General features: G+C 33.1%; 1 protein-coding gene across 1 annotated transcript in view; it reads left to right on the top strand.

Annotated features, from left to right (window-relative positions):
* Nucleotides 1-409: 409 nt before the first annotated feature.
* The window catches only part of y (L-dopachrome tautomerase yellow), a 98,172-nt gene continuing 81,593 nt past the window's right edge, over nt 410-16,988 (top strand). The window contains exon 1 of the mRNA XM_072540847.1: nt 410-569. The gene's annotated coding sequence lies outside the window, so the exon portion shown is untranslated. The remainder of the gene's footprint in view (nt 570-16,988) is intronic.

Here is a 16,988-nt window from a genome sequence, read left to right as displayed (position 1 = left end):
ACGATTCACCACTCGGTGTACGAATGTAGTATGAGTAGTATATAGCTTTGTGAGCTTTATCTCTTCTTAGATTTTAAATAAAGTTTTAATTTGATATTCTCGACTTTAATTGAACATAAAAGATACACCAATGAATTCAGTAAATAAAAACAAATGATTGTATTAAGTAACCAAGTTAATTAAGACTTCGTCTGCCAAAAAAATATTTTATTTGTAGCATCTGTTACTACGTAAGTCTGGTACTTTTATGTGCGTGAACATATCTAGCACCTATTGAAAGTGGAACATAAACACAAAGCTAATGTTAAAAGCCTAATAAAAAAAATATATAACGATTTGAATGAGCATTTTTAATCAGACGTAGTATAATAGTTGAAAGTGCGAACCCACTAAATCCTTGGTAAATTCTCTCGAGAGTAATGTTCCTTATGAGATACGCATAAAATTGTGGTGAATGGAACTTGTATTTTCTACATAGTACATACCTAGTCGAAAATGTGTATAAAAGTAGCGCGGAAAGTTTAGATTGACTTTCGTTATATTGTTATTCAGCTATTAGAAGCACGCACGTAAGTTTTTAAGTGTTTCGTCTCATTAGTTTTAACTTCTTATTTTTCTATTGCAAAGCAATTATTATGATAATAAATATATATAAATGAATATAATGCAGTGGTTATTTTTCTTCTTTGATAGCATTTATCTGTGTTACTCTAAAGCTCTATTAAACAAAAACACGCACTAAGTTATTCAATGGTTAGTCCGCTATACTGTAAAATGCAAAAAGTAGTTTTATGTCGCTCTAAAGCTACTTTCTTGAGGAGATTTATGTTTGTATTATTAAATTTATTAAGATTTAACCACCAATGTAATAGTTGCCTGACGTTTGCACTTCAAGTTTAAAAATCGTTTCCCACTTTTTTTAAAATTAAACTAAATATTTTGTTTTTTGTTCTCATTCTTCTAAACGTTTAATTTTAAATTCTACCCTCCCAGTGGTAACTTAGACATATTACATACATTCTAAAGTAGAAAAACTTGGTGTTATGGAAATGGTGTTATATGTTTCCATATGTTTCATGTGCTTTCCTTAAAACCCATTAACAGCCAAATTGTTTTTTTTTTTCGAATTTCAAAATTTTACTTATAATGAAATATTGAGAATATTGTTTTATTTATTTGAAATTTTTTAATTTTGACCCATGCTATAAATAGATCACAAGACATTAGTATTATAATAATTGTATATATATATATATATATATATATATATATATATATATATATATATATATATATATATGTATATAATACGAATATGTATGAATGGTTTGAAAATAACTATGAGAATTATTATTTTTCTATTTAAGACGATTTTTACACAATGTAACAGTACATTTTCAATAAAATGTAGTTTCGCTATACAATTTTGTCCTGAATGTCATCTCTGTTCTTCACGTTTCTTAATTAAGTGTTCATTTTCACAAATTTTATGTCCACAAATACTTTAGATGTCAATGTTTTCGATCTTCCTATTATACTCCTTGTACTTAGAATTAAGTTTAAAAATGGAACTACAGATTGACGAAAATCTAATAGATTTGATATTTAAAATATTTACTCGTTTTTAGAGTAGCCATGAATTTACTAATGTCATATCAATCAGTCATGAGAATAGTGTCCAATATCACTTCTTGACCCTAGTTTTAATGTTATATTTCATAACAAACCATTGGTGTTGATTAATGCCTCCTATGACTGTATTCTATAGTCGTGGTTCAGAAACAAAGGTTTTCCTTTGAGCTTGTGATTCGATCTACTAGCTTGTGCTAGAGCTTTTATATTATAAAAATTAGATGCTATAGTCATATACTCATTACAGTTCCATTCTACAAAAAGTATTTTACCATTTACATTAAATCATGATTATAATGATTCACGAGCTTCTTTACCAAGAGTTTTTTTCATCTAATATAGGACACTTTGCTAATCTATTTTTCCGCAACGTTCCTGTTGACCAGGGTTCACATTTTTGTATATGAAATAATAAATCTTTGCTGGCAAATAGATTATTAAAAAATACCCAGCGGCTGTAAGTTTACAAATGCAATATAACATAGTAAATACTACGCTTGATCAAAATAAAATTATAACAGTAGCCGCTACTTCCACAAAAATCCCAAAAAATCCCTTCCATAAAAATATTATACCCGTCCAGCACTCCCTTTGAATTACATTACAATTACAATTTAGTGCAATCATAACTGAGAAAATTGATTTTTAAGATGTAAAATTTTGATAATGTCTTTATCACAAAACTTTAGGTTGAATGAAGATAATAATGTCACATAATAGTTAGAATGTATTTTTTAATGTACTTTATAATTAAATTAAATGTTCAAAATGACCACCATTCACTTCTTGACAATAACCGAGGCGATTTTGGAATTCTCGTACAACATTTTGTTCCGTTACCCTAACTTTTAAATCAGCAATACTGTTTGGTCTATTAAAATATACTTCAGATTTTAAATAACCCAATAAGAAATAATCGAGAGTATTCAAATCGGGGGATCTAGCCGGTCATTCGATCGTTCCATGTCTTTCAATCCACCTATTGGGTAAAACCTCGTTTAAATAATTTTAAACTATACGTGAAAAATGCGGTGGAGCTCCGTTTGTTGGTAGTAAATAGATCGATCTATCTCATTTGGATGAATAACATCAGGAAAAAATCTTCGTAAAGTAGGCACAAAAAATCAAGATAAATCTTACCATTAACTGTGCTCTCAAAAAAATAAGGACCAATAATTTTTTTGTTAATGATACCAGCCCAAACGTAAACGTAAACTTTTTTAGGATATTGCATGTGAGTCTCACACACCCAGTGAGGATTTTCTCTGCTTGAATATCCACAGTTCTGTTTTTAACCGTTCCGTTTAAATGAAACGTCGGTTCATCAGAAAAAACTATTTTGTTTATGAACTGTAAATCTGCGTTCATTCTGTCCATCATCATTTCACAGAATTCTTGACTTCTATCAGGATCATCTTCATTTAACTTCTGAACCAACTGAACTTTGTAAGGATGGTATTTTTCTTTATGCAAAACTCTCAAAATGGATGATTTACTTACATCATTGACGGCGGCAAGTTCTCGAAATGTGTTATGCAGATGTTCCTCAATCTCTAGAAGTACATCTAACTTTTTTTCATCAGTTAATTTAACATTTCTACCTGGTTTGTCAATATTTTTTACATGTCCAGTATAACGAAACTTCTTTTCAATTTTGCTAAATCCAAACTGCGAAGCTTGTTAACAAATTAAATTAAACAAGTTAACAAATATTATACTGACGTCTTTGAGTAACTAAATACCTAAATGACAGCAGTCTACTAGTTTCATATCATTTGTTTAGTTGGCTTTTTGACTAATACTTTATTATCTTGAAAGTTTTTTGCCTAATGTTTAGCAGAACAGATACGAAAATACCTAATTATTTCTAAAGTATATTTTAATAGACCAGGCAAAATTGCTGATTTAAAAGTTAGGATAACGGAAGAAATTAATAAAATAACCCCCAAGGTCATACAAAATGTACGAAAATTCTAAAATCGCCTGTGGTCAAAAGTGAATAATGATGGTCAAGTTGAACATTTAACTTAATTGTAAAAATCAATTTCCTCAATTATAATTACACAAACTCAAATTCTTTATATTGCTGAATAGAGGACTAAAATCCCTTTCTAACAAGGTGACATACGACTCCCTTTGTTATTTAAAATTTTCGAGAGGGTGCTTTTAATTCAAATGGGGTGCTGGAGGGGGAAATATTTTCATACTGCAAATTGTCAATTTATCAATAAAAATCGACCTGTTTCAGGTTTTTTTCACATAGTAGATAACGCTAAAATTGAATTTATTCCACACATGGATCGCATGGTATATACATATATGCGTTATTTAAAATAATTTTCGTTAAAGCATTGGTTTCTGCAAAATAATTTCTTACACCAGTCCATCTGGGAAAAAATCATTCATTTCACGTAAAAATCTTATACATATTATATATCTTATAGATATTTGAAGATTTTAAAAGGTACATCAGGTGTAGCTGATGAAAAATCCGTGAAGACGTACAGCTGATTTTGCTTTGTTTTTGTTTTAAACAATCTTAAAAAGTAAAAAAGTCATTTTTTTATGCAGTTAAGAGAAAAATTATTTAAATAAAAATTGTATATCTTGAAATGTTCTTCAATTTGTGAGTTTCTAGATTAAAATATATAAATAATTTACCAAGATTATTACAAAAAACCTTAATTTTTGCAGTAATTTATAAACCTTGTTTTATTATTATTATTTATAAACTTTGTTTTTTTGCATAATGGCATGTAATATAACTATGTATTTAAAATTGTGGCAATCGACTAAATATTTTATAATTATTTAATTTGTTTATCCCGGAGACGTATACTTTAAACAATTGTTCTTGCCCAGACACTAACTCAAGAGGTATTCTTTAAGTCGAAATCGATTCTATAAGGGCAAATTTTTAAGATTAAAAAACTGCAACATTTTATTAAATTTGTAGGCTCTTCTTAGTAGGCTCAATGAAAAGCAGGTGAAAAAGCACACTTTCTAAAACAAAATAAAACCTTCTATGACCAATACGAATCAAGATAGCATTTTTTTTTTTCAAAAAATCATATTTCAATTATTTATTATCCTTTAGAGCTGACTATTCAAAAAATTATAAATGAAGATCGAAATTTTATTATCCATTTTATAGATGCTATATACCTAGAAGAAATAAAGATTTATAGCCCTTGAAATGATGATACTCATAAAATACCGCCAGTGAAATGTGGAGAGGTGAACTTCAAAAATATTTTTTATACTTATCAGCTACATATCTTCCATAAATGCAATTATATTAGAATGAATTATTTTCATGAAAAAAAAAACTATAAAATTTAATAAAAGAAATAAACATAATAATAATAATAGTCTCCCGTTTTATACCGCTGCGCGGCTTTGGGAGTATAGCAGGGTAGTCTGCTATATCTAGGGCCTACGGTATACAAGGAAGGTAACATGGCCAGTGCTAAGCTTCAACCGCCTATTATTACCCCTGGTTTTACCCAAGATACTCATTTTATTCAGGCTGAGTCGACCTGGGGCCTATAGACATTTTTAAAAATGTCTAGTTGTTCTTGCCGGCGGTAGGATTCGAACTCTGGACCACCGGCGTGCGAGGCAAGAATCCTACCGCTTGCGCTACGCAGGCCCAGAAATAAACATATTTAATAATTTTTAATTATTATTTTATATTTATATAAATAATGTACAGTTATCAATAAAATTTAAATAATTCTTACGAAATAATAGTAAAATTTAATAACTTTTTAATGAAAAAATTTAATTAATTTATTTTTCCGTGATTTTTTGAGAGAATTAAATAGCACAATTCTTAAACGTTTGTTGAGCTACTAGAGTTTAAAAAAAAATTAAATGTTTTACTTGCGGTAGAAGCCACTATATTGCAAATTTTGCAAGTGCACTTTAAATTAAAGTTTCATTTAAAAAAAACGGAGCTTGAAAGTTTTCCCCTTCACTTTTCCTTGGCGGTATTTTGCGAGTACCACAATTTTAACAGGTTATAACTTTTTACTCCTTTACTGTATATGCCATCTGTACATTGTATCACAAAATTCAGATTTTTATTTAGAATCTTTTTAATATTCAGGTGTTAAGGTTAATAACCAATGGAGGTATAATTGTAAAAATAACACGGTATGATTTTAAAAATAAACTATTATTTTTGTTACTTTTGGTTATACAAGGTTCTATTTTTTTCGTGTGGTTTTACCAGCTTTGGATTAAGCCTTCTTACATGCGTATGCCATAAACAATATTAAATTAATTATAAATGTTTATAACCCAATAAGTCAGCCCTTTTTCAAACTGTTTTTTAATATATAATTTAATAAAATGTTTTTTAATACACCCTAAAACTTAAGCTTTAAAGAATTGATGGTAGTTTACAAAATACTTATAGAGTCACTGCTTGTGCAAGTACAGCTATTCAAATAATCGCTCTCCGCCGGGATAAATAAATTGAATAACTTATAAACTATTTGATCTATCTTGGTGATATTTGGCACACTTTTATAACACATTAATTGCAAACTTTTTCAAGTAGCTTTATTTCATGTCCGTATACAAAAACAGAGGTGAATTCGCCTGACATAAGCAGCATTTGGCAAATTAAGCCATATTCTAAAAAAATCAATTTCCATGCATCTCAAGCGAAAGGTTCATAACCAATGTGTTTTGCCTGTACAAACTTACGACGCAGAGACTTTAACACTCACGCAAAAATCTGCGAATAAACTCAGAGTTACACAACGAGCCATGGAACGTGCAATGCTGAACGTGGGCTTTCAAGACCACATAACAAACCAACAAATCAGGCAAAGATCAGGAGTTGAAGACGTCATCGAAAGAACCACGACGCTTAAGTGGAACTGGACAGGACACTTAGCCAGAACACAAGATGGACGGTAGACAAGACGTATTATGGAGTGGAGGTCCAGGAACTATAAAAGAAGGCGAGGACGACCACCGACTAGATGGACCGATGGTATAAAACGTGTAGCGGGAAACTGGCTACAATCGGCTACAGCGGCCCAGTGTAGAGAAAACTGGAAATAACTCAGGGAAGCCTGTGTCTAGCAGTGGACGCGATTGGCCAATTAATGATGATGATCATACAAAAACAAAGTTACGAACATTTATATATACTGCAAAAATAATGGTTTTTTGCAATTACCTGATCAGTTATTTATGTATTTTAATTTTGATACTCTGTACATTTGGAAAAGTACATAAATTTTTATGGTCTATAACTTTATTTTAACCATTTTACTGTAAAATGTATAAGAAAAGTTTTATAGGTAAAAATTTTTTCTCTGTCTGACAACTAAATGTTCAGACAATTTAAGAAATTACGACTTTAATATGGAGTTACATAGCCACGTGCCTTTACAACCGCGGCAATTCTGTCTGGCATTGTTCGTACTAGGGATTTTCACAAGCCAGGGTCAAAACTATCATAAACAGTTAGCTAATTTACTCTTCAAATCGGCGACGGTTCTCTGGGCATCACTACGCAATTTCTGTTTTATCGCATGCCAAAATATCTTAATAAAATTAAAATCTGGCCTGTTCGTAGGCCCTGAGAGTATTTTAATCTTATTTTCTTCAGACAAAGAAAAAATATTTTCTCTGTCTGACAACTAAATGTTCAGACAATTTAAGAAATTACGACTTTAATATGGAGTTACATAGCCACGTGCCTTTACAACCGCGGCAATTCTGTCTGGCATTGTTCGTACTAGGGATTTTCACAAGCCAGGGTCAAAACTATCATAAACAGTTAGCTAATTTACTCTTCAAATCGGCGACGGTTCTCTGGGCATCACTACGCAATTTCTGTTTTATCGCATGCCAAAATATCTTAATAAAATTAAAATCTGGCCTGTTCGTAGGCCCTGAGAGTATTTTAATCTTATTTTCTTCAAACCATTTTGTGTTGTTTTAGCTGTATGGCATGCAGCACCGTCCTGCTGGAAAATAAAATTTAAGGTCCGGGTAGAGATCGTAGTAGAGATCGTAGCATTAGAAGACACGGAATTAGGCATTAAGGTGAACATACCAATTAGCAACCTACGCTATGCGGACGACACAGTGATTATAACTGATAATTTGGAAAATCAGCAGTTATTACTTGATAGGGTGAATAGCATAGGTCAAAAATATGGCCTCAAAATCAACATTTTGAAAACGAAATATATGGTCATTAGCAGAAACCCTCCAGAAAACCCGATAATATGCTTAGGTGACCATCGCATAAAACGCGTGAAAACTTTTAAATACCTTGGCACCACAATCAATGACCAATCGGATCCACAACAAAAAATAAAAACCCGAATACAAATGGCAAGACAAGCTTTTGTAAAATTCAGACCGCTCCTATGTAATCAAAACCTAAATTTCGAAATACGCTACAGAATGGTCAAGTGCTACATATGGTCCATCTTGCTTTATGGCATGAAAACGTAGACTTTGAAAAAAACATCTATCAACAAACTTGAAGCATTTGAAATGTGGTCATTGAGAAGAATGATGCGCATACCTTGGGTGGATAGAGTTCGAAACGATGACGTCCTTAAGAAAGCCGGCGTGGAAAGAGAACTCTTTGAATTAATTAAAAAACGCAAGATTGGTTACCTTGGGCACATATTGAGAGGAGCAAAATATGAAATACCACAGTTAATCCTACAAGGGAAGATCGAAGGTAGGAGAGGAGCCGGCTGCAAACAATTATCCTGGTTAAGGAATATTAAAGAATGGACAGGAATACACAATACAGGTGAGCTGTGTCACGCCGCCAAGAACAGAATTCTAGTAATGAGATAGTCGCCTACGCACTTTGGTGTATGGCATGTTAAGAAGAAGAAGAGATCGTAGTACCAATTTGCCCAACTTATAGTGAAAATAAAAATCGAGGGAAAGAGAGTCCTAGGAAGGAAAAGACTATCGTGGCTCAGAAACATCCGACAATGGACAGGGCTAAATTTTGAACAGCTAATAAGAACAGCTGAAGATAGAGAAGAGTTTAAAATTGTAGTAGCCAACCTCCATTGAGGAGAGGGCACTTTAAGAAGAAGAAGAAGAGATCGTAAGCACTTGGTACAAGACTATTTTTCTAAATTTCTTGATACTTTAATTGCTAAATTAATTATGCCTTACACCACCTCACACCTTCCTGGGCAAGCTGACGACACGCACCCCCAAATAATAATTTCTTTGCGAGACTTCACAGTTCTTTTCAGGCAATCTTTACGGAATGCTTCATTTTTGTTTTCTTGTTTTTGAAAGTCTCCCGCGCAAACATTAAATTTCGATTCGTCACTGAATCAGACTTTGGACCAGTCATCAACGGTCCATGAAATCTTCGAATTTGTTCAATTGAAACGGTTCCTTAAAGTTTTCATAGACCGTTGATGACTGGTTCAGAGTGATATTCAGTGACAAATCGAAATTTGATGTTTGCGTGGGAGATTTTCAAAAACGGTTTATCAGAAGTCAAAATGAGACATTCCATAAATGCCGTAAAAGAACTGTGAAGTTTCCCAAAGGAAGTGTGATTTGGGGCTGTATGTCATCAGCGGGTCTAGGAAAATATTTGGTAATAAAAGAAACAATTAACACAGCAAAATATAAGAACTTTTGAAAAATAATCTTGTACCAAGAGATTTCTACCAGGACTATAATTTTATATTCCAGCAGGTCGGTGCTGCTTGCCATACAGCTAAATCAACTGATTTGGACACAATAACATTAAAGTCCTCTCATGGCTTTCGAACAGTACAAATCTTAATGTTACTGAGACATTGTGGCATACGTTAAAACAAAAATTGCGTAATGATCCACAGGGAGCCGTCGCCGATTTGAAAAGTAAATTAGATGAATTATAAGATAGTTTCGACCGTGATTTGTGTAATGCCTTAGTACGAACAATGGCAGACAGGATTGTCGCAGTTGTAAAGGCACGTGACGATATAACCCCATATTAAAATAGTAATTTCTTAAATTGTCCTTATTGTCCGTTCGTTCTCACGGTGTTATGCAACATTTTCATTTATTTTGTCACCAACGCTGTAATTCAAAGTTTATAGAGTCCAAGCCATTTTAATATTTTGTTAATGTATTATAGATCTTGTTCTTTAGTTTAATAAGAAACATCGTGAAGATAAACGTTTTTAATTAATTTTCGACAAGTGATGGTCAACTGCAATTAAATAAAATAGTGCCAAGTGATCTTAAATTGTGCTTAAAAAACGTAGTTAGTTGTGCGTGGCAAAACAAATGATCGCAGTGTTCCGAAAAACTAAGGCAAATTAAAGACAATGCTTTACAAAAACAAGCCTTTGTGTTACCTAGAAAAAAAAACAAGTCATCTTTTCTCGACTTCGACTTGGTCACACCCGCCATACACATCTTTACCAAATTACAAGAGACAATCCTCCATACTGCAACCAGTGTCAAACCAACAGTACAGTAAAACATATTTTAACCGAATGTCAAATTTTCCAGGAAACGAGAAGTAAACTCAACCTTCCCAGCGACATAGGCGAGCTTCTTAGAGACAACAATCATCTAAACAATATTATAGTTTTTAACGGGTATAGGCATAAAAGATATTTAAATTAAAATCTAGTCTGTATCACAAACTACATATATCAATCTTCTTCCATGTTAGTATGTAATTAATATTTATCTTTCTTTGTTCTAATATGTATTTTTCATTGTTGTCGTCTATAACCTCAGTGGTTCGGACGACATTAAATAAATCATTAAAAAAAAATTAATTTTCGTTGGTCCGAACAGTTAGTTGTTAGGGCTCATACTCATTACCACCGAATAGCTAGAGTATCTGATTCAATACTTTCATTTATTTTGATAATCGTCTTACCGTTGGTAACGATACTGTTAAAGCTTCGACAACAGGCTAACACAGAGAATATTTAACCCTACAGCAGGCGCGCCGACTACCGTTTCATAACCGGGCGCGCTGTGTATTTTGTACACAAAACACATTTTAGTTGATTTTACCAAATTTAGTGCGTTTTAACAAAATGACAACCACGATTTACAAAAATAGTTTATTGTTACATAAAATAATAAACATAAAACATGTACCTACGGGTTACTTCACTCTATTTCTTCTGATTGCTGCCGTTCATTGTTCTTACATTTTACGCAGGTAATTGTGGTTTCTGAATGCATTTTACATACAAATATTTTTTGAGACTGGACATATTGCACAACGTCCACGTTTTCTAGAGCTTTACTTCTGTTCTAGTAGGTTCTTCACATGATTTATATTTCATTAGAAAACCTTGAATATCCTGAGGAAGATATCGCATTGTCGCTATTTCTGAAAGATGTACTTTCATTAAACTCAAGCTTAAATTCTTTAGAAACATTCGGCGACATATTTTGGGATTTATTTTATTGGCACAGAACAACACCTGCGCGCCATATCCATTAGAGAAAAAAATATAATTAGTGGCCATCTTCTGGTTATTCTTTTTACAGAATATGATGCACACATTTGGTCAATAGTATCCACACCGCCTTTTGTGGCATTATAATCTAGAATAATTTCTGGTTTTTTAGTTTCGACGTCTACGGTGGCAGTGTCATGCATCGTGGATAAAAGTATGACCGACTTACTTTTTTTGGAACAAATGAAACCAAAGTGACATTTTTCTGGAATCCAAAAAATGACGTTCCCACTTCTTTTTGTTTTTGGGGTAAAAATTCAATAGGTATTTCCCTTTTGTTTTTTCTCAAAGTGCCAATTGTAGTTATTTTATTTTCCAAAAGGGAAATAGCTAAAGGATAACTGGTATACCAATTATCGGTTGTAAAATTGCGATTTAAACCTTTTATATAATCAATAAGCCTATCTACAATATCACTGAGAGAGTTTGATACAGCATAAGGCCTCTCAGGTTGCCGTCCACAATAAACCTCCAAAATGACCAGCTTGATACCGTATTTTGCTGGTTTATTTGGTAAATACTGGATGAAACTACAACGTCCTCTGAATTCCTCTAGTTTTTCATCTATTGTAACAAATTCACCAAGATTATAGGAATTTTTACAGTTACTAATAAATGCGTCCAATATTTTTCTAATTGGTGCAAGTTTGTCATATATTTTCCGTTCATGTCTTGTGGTTTTGTCATCAAAGCGCATTGAACGTAACAAAAATAAAAATCTTTTGTAACTCATTACAGCTTTAAGAATTTCTATACCTGTTCCATCAGATGTGGAATGCAAAGTTCAAGTGCGTTAGTATGATTAGCCTTTATAGTGCCTAGGAGGTAAAGCACTCCCAGTAACGTCATTATTTCACTTTTTGAAGGTTTCATATCTCGTTCTCTTTTATATTGAACAGATTCTTTTTTACTATCAATGTACAAATTGGTAAATTGTACGATGTTCTCTAATATATCAGAATCTATAATTTTTTCAAAAGCTGAAAGTTCTGAGGTCACTTTTAAAGCCACTGCTTTTGGTCCTGGAAGTATTTTGATAATATTTTTCTTTTTAATTTTTGATTGCGACGACAGCGGAGTCTTACGCCATGCAGTGTTTGTATCTTTACCTTAAAACTATTCGAAAGCAGTCGTACTTACTGCAGTATTATTCTCGAAGTTCATCATGGTGTATTATTTCTTCATCTGTCTCAGATTCATCGGAATATTCTATTTCACTAGTTTCTGTTTCTGGGTCTTCATTAAGAATTTTTTATAACTCAGCCTCAGTTAAAAACTTCTTTCTAGCCCTGCAAAAATAAAAAAAAGTAACACACAAATAATATAACAATGCAACTAAATTCTTACATGATATTCTCTCAGCGTAGCCGTTATATTCCTTCTCAATTATGTTACAATATCCTGTTCAACCTGAGAGAAACAGAAACTTAAGCCAAAAAACAAAAATAACCATATACAAAACCCTTATACAACCCGTGTTGACATATGGGTCGGAGACATGGACCATTTCCAAGGCAGATGAAAATCTCCTGCTTATATTTGAACGAAGGATCCTGAGAAGAATATTTGGAGGCATCTGTGAAAACGGTGTTTGGAGAAGGAGGTACAACTACGAGATATATCACATATATAAACATATATTTGGTGGTAAAGAAGTAGTATGCTTTATAAAAATAGGAAGACTAAGATGGGCAGGACATCTGGCAAGATCACAGCAGAACAACCCTCCTAGAAGAATCCTTATGTCACAACCTGTGGGAAGTAGAAATAGGTGTAGACCAAAACTCAGATGGAGGGATGGTGTAGATGAGGATGGTAGACAAATAGGCGCAGCAAACTGGCAACAGTTGGCAATGGATAGAACTGACTGGCGTAATAGACTTGGGAAGGTCGAGACTCTTTTATAGGGCTGTAGCACCAATGATGATGATCCTGTTCAACCTAAAATAAAGTAAAACTAAAGTTAATTTGACTTTAATTTCGAATTACAATTTTTATAAAGTAAAATAATTAATGGATAAAATACTTACACTAGAAGGCGCGCCGTGTATTATGTACACAAAACCGTCACACTCTCGTATTTCTAAGAATTCTCACAAAACTCAGCTGCAACAAAAAATATTACTCAACTATTCGAACGACAGATCTCTACTGGACGAATAGACGCGAAGATATCGCCAGATTGACGACACTTCTATTTTTAGACGACTTTTTCTATTGGACGTTTACAAAATACACGGGCGCGCCCGCTCGAGGCTTAAAATACTATTGTTGATATAGAAACTGGTAGTAAAGTTGTTTCAGCCCCTTTTTCTAATTGAAAATAATATAATAATTTTAATATCAGTCTTTGTTTTTTTTTTTTCGGTATATCTTGTCATATTCAAAATATTGTAATGAAATAATAAATAGATATAAAAAAAAAACAAATTCACCGTACAATGTCATAAAATACTAACCTGGATGACAATTATCATTTTACCAGTTGACATTGTTAAAGTACTATCATGATGGAGTACTTTTGCGACAAATTATATTTATTCGCATCATTGATTAGTTATCGATTTAGATTATTCTAAACGACAACCAATTATACATCCATAAGTTACTTTAATATGCAACTACCGTCAACATTCCATAATTTTCTTAATTTATGTGCATATTTTATCTTTTAGTTTTGTTTTGTTTTTATAGTACATTTGATCTTGTCTTTTTCTTTAGTTTTTTATTAAATTATTATTTAGAAAATATTACAACTATATCTGGGATGAATATATATTTAAAAAAATATTTTGCGCAATGTTGTTATGACATAATAATATGGGTCTTGATATATTAAGCGAAAAATAAGTATCTCAACTAACTACCTCCTATAGCGAAAAAGCATCATAGGATTTTTCTGGTTTTCTAGATGATTTATTATGGAATTAAAACAGACTTTTGCTGTCACTATTGAATATGATGGAAAGTTCGGTATTAATAAATATCAATCACATGCCATTAGTATATTGTCCGAAAGATATCCATGTAAGAAAGTTGAATTTATTTTAAAAGTTAAAGTAGGCTTGATTAAATTGGTTCCAGAAATACAAATCAAAGATATTGACCGCGTGTTATGTATATAATATATTTACTTAGGCTATAATTAGGCAAGGGAATTAAGGAAAAAATGTAGCATGTTTGTGACACTGAACCGGTCAGGTAAACGACAGTTGTTTTGAGTAGTATGGACCTCTATAACAAAAGCCTATATGTTTCCTGCAGTCGATTTTTTGGACTTAATTAGTTATTAACAAATTCATGTCAAAAAACGGTAAATTTTTGCTTTTTTCGTGTTTTAGCAAAAAGTGAAGCGATTAAAACCAATTTAAGAGTAATGAACTTGTGTCATATAAAAACCTTCAAAACAGCGTTTTTTAAATGTTTCTATCTTTATTTGTTACTTAGGAAGTTGCAAAATAAGTCAAAAATTTCGGATTTTTATAAATATTAATAACTTTTTTAAAAATAAACTTATCACCTTCGAATTACAAGAAATCAATCTTGAGGTGCTTAAAATATGGTCAAAATTTCAAATGGATAGGTTAAACAGTTTAAAAGTTATTTAGTTTCTTTATTAAATTATAATTAAAATTATAAAATATCAAAATAAATTAAAATATAATAAATTAGGCAAAGCACCAGGCAAGGATCATATCACCCCGGAAATGATAAAATTCATGGGAATAGAGGGAGTGGACAGCATGAAAGAACTAATGAATGATATCATAAAGAGAGCAGAAATACTACAGGACTGGAAGAAGGACATTATACTACCAATACACAAAAAAGGCAACAAGAGAAACTGTAATAATTACCGAGGTTTTACTATATCAAGTATTCCTGGGAAGGTATTCGCAAGAATAATAGAAACAAGAATAAAAACCCAAATAGAACCAACTATGGAAGATACACAATGTGGATTCAGGAAGGACAGAAGCACGCAAGACCACATATTCACAATATGATAAGTAAGTGAGAAAGTAATCAATAAACATAGAGAAATACATATATGCGTTATTGATCTGGAAAAGGCGTTTGACAGAATACAAAGAAAGGACGTATGAAGGACATTAAAGGAAAGAGGAGTTGACAGGATAAAAATTGATGTAATAAAGGATATGTACAATAATAATACAAATACGGTGAGAACCAACAACCAGGAATCCGAAGATTTTACTACAAGTCAAGGCGTCAAACAGGGATGCTTGTTGATCCCACTGCTGTTCTCAGTGGTACTGGATAAAGCAATAAAGAAAGCCAAGAGAAGAATAAGAAAACTAACATTAGGATACTGGCAAATGAAACAGACTCAACTATCAGAGCTTCTATTTGCAGACGTCATGGTTTTGATATCAGAAAACAGAGAAGACCTACAGAACAACCTTGAAATCCTAGAAGAAGAACTGTTAAACATAAATATGAAAATGAGAGAAAATGAGAGAAGGTGTCCGAGGTACTTGATGAATTTGGTCTACGACTATCTGTCAGGAAAGAGATGCGTGAAATATTTAAGGGTAACTCTAAGTCAAAACGGACAGTGGGGGAGCACGTAGGGACAATGACTTAAAGAGCTGCGGTGAGATCGGCCGCTTTGGGGCAGATCATACTCAAGATCGGAGGACCCAAAACTAAAAAGAGGAGGGCCCTGCATTCTGTTGTGCAATCGATCGTATCACCGGGTGTATTCCGATGCACGTGCTAGTGAAGGAGAGAGGAAGAATATACGAGAGAAGAAATAAACAAATAGGAACAGAACGTTTAAACAAAGGTCCATAATGGTGTGGCAAGAGGAATCGGACGAGATGAGAAGGGTGGCGCAGTGGACGAAGTCGATGATTCCAAATCTAGGAAGATGGATGGATTACGGGCACCGCCATTTGGATTACTTCCTGACGCAGGTACTCCCAGAACATGGTTGCATCAGGGCACAATTTACAGATTTGGAAAGGCAGAAAATACAAAATGCCTGTATTGGCATGCGATAGATAGGGATAGTAATTAGGGTTGTCAGATCGGTGAAGAGCAATTTAGAGATTTGTGAGGAGAATGCTGGAGAGAAAGGAACAAGAGGAAAGATGACCCAAAGGGGGACAGGGTGCTCAGGAGCAAGCAAGAAGATAAGGCAGAATAAGAAGGGGCGAGATTAAACATGAAAAGGAAGGAACAGAAGGAGAGAGAATTCAGTCGTAGTGAGAAATTGTTAGATTGCGTGAGAATTGCTAGAGAGTATTAGAGTGCATAAATAAGAGATCGGGTGAATGCTGTGCCGATGTTGCGTCCCAATCAGGGCGATCTGGCCGGCAATTAACCGCCGATGAGGGTGTTTTTTAGCTTGTAGGTCTCTGACACTGATAGCGACGGTATTACTCGGTCTCGGATATCATCGTGACCACGCTAGAGAAATCCTGCAAAACCGAGGCTGGAAGGCGGTGATGTTCACCTTCTAGGACCGAGGTATGTTTCGAACATTTTTGACCGCCCCCCTCATAAAAGACGAAAAAAAAAGTTTATGTACACTCAATTTATGGATCTATAAAAAGTACACAAGTTTTGTAAAAGCCTAAACATCTCAGTTCCTGGCATAACTCATTAAATGTTTATCTGTACAAAGAAATCACTTACCATTTGTTGAAATGTGCTAATTGGCAGTGTAGAAAAATAGCGTCTGGAGCTCTTTGGTTAGTAAAAAAATCTGCGTCAACGCGCCCCAATGCGAAGGATGGTCGTTGTCCATATTGAAACTGTACATATGCCCATTCTGATGTCCCAGTTAGATTTGTGCTTTTCTCGATTTTAATAAAGATCGTTTAAAAA

The sequence above is a fragment of the Diabrotica undecimpunctata genome, chromosome 8 (genome assembly GCF_040954645.1).
Source record: "Diabrotica undecimpunctata isolate CICGRU chromosome 8, icDiaUnde3, whole genome shotgun sequence".
Lineage (NCBI taxonomy): Eukaryota > Metazoa > Arthropoda > Insecta > Coleoptera > Chrysomelidae > Diabrotica > Diabrotica undecimpunctata.
This window is presented reverse-complemented; position numbering and strand designations above follow the sequence as displayed.